We start from the raw sequence: 7334 nt of genomic DNA, 5'->3' as shown, positions 1-7334 counted from the left end.
TGTTTGAGGGCAAGGACTTATTTTTTAGCTTGTATCCCTATTTCTAGAGCTTAGCACATTATCTGGCATATAGTAAGCTTTCAGAAATGTTCTTTCTCTCTCTCCCTCTCTCTCTTTGTCTCTGTCTCTCTGTCTGTCTGTCTCTGTCTCCCTCTCTTCCCTCTTCCCCCTTCCTTTCCCCCTTCTTCCCTCCCTCTTCTTCTTCTATCTCCCCTTCCCCCTCCTCCCCTCCCACCCTCCTCTTCAGGACTTCAGTCCTAGAAACTAAAGACCTTTGGAGGCACTGGTTTTCATTACTGTCGATGATTAAAGGTGAAACTTTCAAAGAGAAGGGCTGGTTTAGGAAATGAACAGTAAAATAAAGAAGTTGACCTAGATCAGTCATGTCAAACTCAAATAGAAATGGGGGCCACTAAACCATACATCGGGATCTCTGTTGGCCATATATTGACTTAGAAAAATCACACATGTTTATACATTTCTTTTTTTCTAACTAATACATGTACATGTTAAAATTAGAAAGGCAGTACATTTTAATCAGGTTTAGGTAGTACTTGGGAATATTGTAGGTCATGTGTTTTATATCTCTGGTCTAGCTAACCTTCCGGTTCTAAATCCATGGTTTCATGATTTTCAGATGTTAAGAAGACGGTATATCTGAGAAGAAGATTTGGGCTAGAAATGGAGTACTCCTGATGAAGGCTGATTAAAAGCATATTTCTTGAATTGATTCAAATTTATAAGAGCAAGGGCTGTGGCCCAATTGATAAACAGTCAAACAAACTGTTTTCAAAAGAAGACATACATGTTACCTTATGAGAAAATGCTCCAAATCACTAATTATTGGAGAAATACAGATCAAAGCAACTCTAATGTTCTGTCTCACTCAAATCAGATTGGCTAAGTGATCAAAAAAGGAAAATGACCAGTGTTGAAAGGGTTATGGGAATATAGGTGCACCAAGGCACTGTTAGTAGGGCTGTGAATTGATAAAACTATTTGAGAAAGCAACTTGGAACTACGTCCCCAAAATCACTCAATTCTGTTGACCCAGCAATATTACTGTGCTCCAAAGAAATAAAAACAAGATGAAAAGGACAAGTATGTGTGTGTGCACATGCGTGTTTGTATCAGCTTTTTCTGTAGCGCCGAAGCGCTAGAAATCAAAGGGGTGCTCAGCAACTGGCGAATGGCTGAATAAATTAAGATATGTGAATGTAATAAAATGCTACTGTGCTGAAAGGATAGTTTCAGAAAAATAGTAAATGAACTGATATAGAGTGAAGTGAGCAGGACCAGAAGTTTATATAATAACAACATTGTAAAAACAAGTAACTTTGAAAGACTCTGATCAATGCAATGACAACTAGGACTCCAGAGGCCTGAAGATGAAGCATGATATACACCTTCTGACAGAGGGGTGATGGACCCAAAATGCAAAATGAGACACATTTTGGGGAGCTTGGTCAATATAGAAATTTGTTTTACTTGACTATACACATTTATTACAGAGGTTTTACTTTTTTTTTCCAATGTGAGAGAAATGATTACTAAAAATCTATGATTTGGGGAGATTCAGATTTCCCCCCTTTTTCTTTTATCCTCATTTTAAGACCTCAGTCTTGAAAGGTTGAGATAACTTTCTCCTCTATCCAGACCTGAGTGGGGCAGCCATTGTGTTCTGCTCAGGTTTGGGTGGGGATAAATTCTTCAAATACATTGCCTAAGACAGAGGTAACTTAAGAAATACATTACATAATCAAAGTTCAGGTCAGACCCTCATTGTAATATTCATTCTCTCATTAATTGTTAACCAGTCAGAATTGATTACTACCCAGAAGAATACCTACTCTTTGAAGGGCATAAAAACTATGATTCCTGCCACTATGATTATCTTTGGTCTAAGAGAAAGCCAAATGACCACCCATTTATTAAAATGCTAATATTATTAATAGAATGATTAAATCACCTAGAAATTATGTTTTTTGAACCTTTTTAAATGCCACAAATGGGAGTTAGAGATGGGAGATAGGGAAAATAAATGTCTGTTAATTCAAATATATATTTATAAAATATATAAATATAAATAAAATATGTATACATATATATACACACATACATAAATATACATGTATGTGTATATATATGTGTGTCTATCTATCTATCAGATTTAAACTCAAAAGGGAGGGGAAGGGGAAAATTTATCACAAAGTTTTGTAAGACAGATACCATAGAGAGTAGTGTACAAAATAAGACTATCAGTGGATAGGTCCAATATTTCCCAGGGGAAAATATTTGAGGAGGAAACTAGGAATGAAACACATCACTTCAAGCTGTCTACACACAAGTGCACAAAGTATGAGCAATGAACAAGATAAATAGAGATAACACAAGGAGGTAAATTGGTCACATAAATATCACTGAGACTTGGTGACTCCATGACTGGAATAACACTTTTTTTTTTTGCTTTTCAAAATTTAAAAATTTTTAAAATTAATTTATTTTGATTTATCAATAATCACTTCCATAAGCTTTTGAATTTTAAATTTTTCTCCACCCCCCCACCTTCCTCCCCAAGACGATGCGCAATCTGATGTAGGCTATACATATGCATTCCTGTTAAACATATTTTCACATTAGTGGTATTGTAAGCAAGAATTAGAACCAGTAGGAGGAACCACCAGAAAGAGGAAACAAAACACAACAGAAGAAAAAAAATAGGAAATAGTATGCATCAATCTGCATCCAAACCCCATAGTTCTTTCTTCTTTGTGGATAGCATTTTCCATCATGAGGCCTTTGGAGATGTCTTAGATCCTTGCACTGCTGGGAAGGGTTAAGTCTATCAATATTAGTTACTGCACAACGTGGCTGTTATTGTGTACAACGTTCTCTTGGTTCTGCTCACTTCACTCAGCATCAGACCATACAAGTATTTCCAGGTTTTTCTGAAGTCTGCCTGTTCATCATTTCTTATAGCACAGTAATATTCCAGTACATTCATGTATCACTTTCACAGTTATGATTACTATCTGTGTCTTTCTCTCCATCCTCCCCCCCTTTATGCTTTTCTTTCTCCTTTCTTCTTTTCCCTCCTCACTAGTGTTTTGCTTTTGACTACTGCCTTCCTCAGTCCCACCTCCCTTCTATTAGCTGCCTCCCTTTTCTTCCCCTTTACCCTTACTACTTCTTCCCTCCCTTCTATCCCTCCTCTCCTTTCCCCCTTTCCCTCCTACTTGCCTGTAGGGCAAGTTAGATTTCTATACCTAACTGATTATGTTGTGGAATAACACTCTGGAAGGATATATTTTATTCTAAAGATAAATATCTAATAGATAAAGGGGGGTTGTATATTAATGACATATTAACATGAGGGAATTCAGAAATTGGAAGAGGGAAGAGGATATTTGAGTGAAGATTAATATAGAGAGAAGTAGAAGTATGCTATAGACCATCAAGACAGGAGGCAATTGACAAAAAGTTTGGGTAACAGGTTGTGAGTCTGGCATGAATGCATTCACTCTTTTTTGGGGGATTTCAACTATATGCAATTTTAAAACAGCAACTTTTATTAAGAAATTCTTAGATTATAATTTTGTCATACTTAGCCATATATTAATTTTAACTTCCACTCCACCTCCAATTATCATCTCCATTTTACAATGAGGAAACTGAGGCATATAGAGTTTAAGTGACTTGTCTAGGGCCTCACAGCTAGCAAGCACCTGAGGCAGGATTCAAACTCAGGTCTTCCTGACTCCAAGTCCTAAATTCTATCCACTGGGTCACCTGCCTGGTAGAAGGACATTTGCAGATGGAGAAATCAGAGAAGGCTTCACAAAAGAGTCACTTGAAAGAAGAACCTTAAAAGAGGTTAAGAATTTAAAGAGTCAGAGGTGAAAAAGTGACAGCATTCTAGGAACAGTGGTTAGCTTGTGCATGACACAGAGAGTGGCGATGGAACAATATGTTTAAAGAATAGCCACTTGGGGCAGCTGGGTGGCTAAATGGATAGCTCACTGGCCTCAGAGTCAGGAGAACCTGAGTTCAAATTTGGCCTCAGACAGTTACTAGCTGTGTGACCCTGGGCAGGACACCTGATAATTGAAAAAAAAAAAAAGAATAGCTAATAGACTAATCTGAGAGGAATGCAAAGTTTATAAAAGGGAGTTACATGAAATAAAATTCTAGAAATATCTATTGGAGTCAAATTGTGGCTACTCCAGGCTAAAAAGTTTACAATTTTATCACTGTTGTTGTTTGTAGGGACAATGAAGAGCCACTGTAGATGTTGGAGCAGAGGGATGTTGTGCCCAAACCAGTGCTTTGGGAATATTAATTTAGTGATTATATGGAGGCTTTATTGGAGAGGGGATATACTAGGAGCAAAGAGACCTATTGTAACAATTCTAGGCAAGATGTGAGAAGGGCTTGAGCTAATCTGGCATGTGAGTGGAGAAAATGAGCTGCATGGTACAGATGTCATGGAGGTAGATAGTGATTGATCAGATATGGAAGTGAGGGAGAAAGAATTATTGAGGATAACTCCAAGGTTAGGAACCGAATGACTAGAAGGATGATGATGTCCTTCATGGAAAAGGGGAAGTTAGGAAGAGAGAAGAGATTTAGCATTAACGACAATCAATTGGTTTTGTTTCTGACCCACTGAGCTAAGATGCTGATAGGATACCCAAGTAGGGATGTAGGGCAGGCAGGTGGCAATGTAGATTTGGAATTCAGGAGAGATATTGGGGACAGACAATTAGATTTCAGTCATCTGGATAGAGATTATTGAACTCATGGATCTGGATGAGATCAAGAAAGAAAGTGCAGGGAGATAAGAGAGGAGGGCCTAGAGACAGAGCCTTGGAGTAAACCCGCATTGTTGGTTCAGGATCCACGGCAACAAGGTTGTAAATATCCAGTGCCTAGCTCACTGTCTTGCACATAGGTTTAATAAATATTTGTTGATTTAACCTCACATGTATCCAGAAGTCCCCAAGAAGGGTCTATGGGTCTTTCAAAAATTGTGCTGGCTTACATATAGAAGATGATACCATGTAAATTCCTTGAGCAGAACAATTTTATTTTTATCTTTGTATCTTCAGTGCCTAGAACAGTGCCTGGTCCATAGTAGGTGCTGAATAATTGCTTGTTAAAAGAATGAATGAAGTACACCATCAGTAAGACTAATATCTAGGGATCTTTTCCCTCACACAATCCATCTCACCCGGTGAGCCAGTGAACAATGTCATGAATTTGTAAAGCAGATGGAAAAAGTTAGGAGTGAAATCCATACTCAGGAACAGTGCACAGCTAAATGGTCCATATTAAGAATAAACCTGTAGCCTTGACCTCTTTAGCTGTATGTTGTAACCAATTAAGCTAACCATCTGTATGACAAGCTAACTGGAAATGATCTAAATGCCAGAGTTTTTGTTGTGGAGTACCACCAAAGGGAACTTATAGGATGTTCCAGAGAAGATGCAAAAGACTTTGTTTGCTACCTTTGTCCATTTGTGCTACCTTGTAGCTGTCTGGGCACATAGCCAGCAGCATCAGGTTAAGAATGCTCAGCAAGAAATTTAGATATGGAAAGGTGAAACAAGACTGAAGAGAGAGGATGGAGGGGAGGCAGGTAGGTGGTACAGTGGATAGAGGACTGGGCCTGGAGTCAGGAGGACCTGAGTTCAAATCTGACCTTAGATCAGACACTTGACACTTACCAGCTGTGTGACTCTGGGGGAGTCAACCCCAATTGCCTCACCCAAAAAACAAAAAGAGAGAGGATGGGGCAGGAACTGACCAGACTCCCAAGACTGATGGTTGTAGGGTACTCTGTTTTTACAGAAGCATCCCTTTCTTACCTTTCAATCCTTCCAACCCCACTGTATGCACACAAAGACATCCAGTATTTCAGTGTCATTGTGGACATAAAAATGGATTTTTGTGAACTAGCCTGGAAACTTAACTAATATTGTTCATGTAAGAAAATATATCTGCAGCCCCCTACTAAGAAGGGAATGAACCTCAAGGAATTCTTTTCCATCTAATTAGAAGGGAAGTTTCCTGCTCACTCTCCCCACCCTGCTCTGTAAACTGATTTACCAAAATGTCTCCTCTTACATGACAGCCAGATTCATGCCATGGGAGTTCTCAATGATGAACAACTTCTATGGACTATTTTATTCCCACACAGATAAGTAGGAACTTCTGAAGTTTGCCCGTGTTTAGGAGATTCTACTCCTCCAGCTGGTAACAAATCTAGGTCACCATTATGTTTAGAAAATTAGAACATTTATATAGGATAAAATGAACATTAAAGCAATAGAAAGCAACAACAGCTCTTTCCCCAAGGGAGTACAGTTTCGTTACTTCCTCTGAGCTTAGTTTGGGTTCCAAACCTCTCTAAAGACTTAAAACATCAATGGAAGGCTTGGCTAAGTCCCTCTGCAGTCAGAGAGGGGCTTGAAACATCAATGAAGGTATTATCCACATACTAGCATCTGACATACAGCCCACATGTCACCTTTGCCTCCTCTGCTGACCTCAGGAACTCTCCAACAGTGGCTAGACTGCCAGTTCCTGCTGAATTCCAGATAGTTGCCATTTTTCTCTCTTCCCTTTTGCATCTCATGGAGTCATTAGCATTTATTTGGGTGATGCTAAAACCTTTGTTGCAGCTACTCCTGGGTTTCAGTAAAAGACTATGGGCATGTGTCCGGCCAGGATCAGGAAAGAAGGGATTTTAAAAATGTATTTGAATAATTTTCCTGCCACACAATCTCTCCCATGATGTCCTGGTGACCAGTGGCATGCTTTTATAATGTGGATGGCTTTATGAATAATTGTCCCGTGGATCATTTTTTGTTGAATCTAATAGAAAGCTCTAGAGAAGTGACTTTAACAAATGACTAAAATTGTCATTGTCCCCATTTAGAGCTTAATCTCTTGGTCTTTCTAACATTCAGATTTAATGCTGGTCTTTCTGTTTGGAGGAAAATGGGAGAAGGTAGGGTGTCCTCCTTTCACGGCCTGGTAAAAGGCCCTGAAATCCAACAGGCAACTCTGATACCATATCCCGCAATTGGATCTTCACAAATTTTCTCTTCTTGTGAAGAACATTTTGTTTCTCTGAAGTTCAGTGATCTTCTCTAAACAGGCAACTGTAAACTCACCTTATGCCCACAAAAACTTTTATTTCAGGAGCTCTATTCCTTGGATGTTACTCCACTGACTGAGAAATCCAAAACAATTCCTAATAACACCTTTTCAGTTTTAATAAAATGGTAAAAACTATCTGAAAGTAACAAAGTAGGGAACTACTCAGAGGA

Source organism: Phascolarctos cinereus, unplaced genomic scaffold, assembly GCF_003287225.1.
Source record: "Phascolarctos cinereus isolate Bilbo 61053 unplaced genomic scaffold, phaCin_HiC Scaffold_4;HRSCAF=312, whole genome shotgun sequence".
NCBI lineage: Eukaryota > Metazoa > Chordata > Mammalia > Diprotodontia > Phascolarctidae > Phascolarctos > Phascolarctos cinereus.
This window is presented reverse-complemented; position numbering follows the sequence as displayed.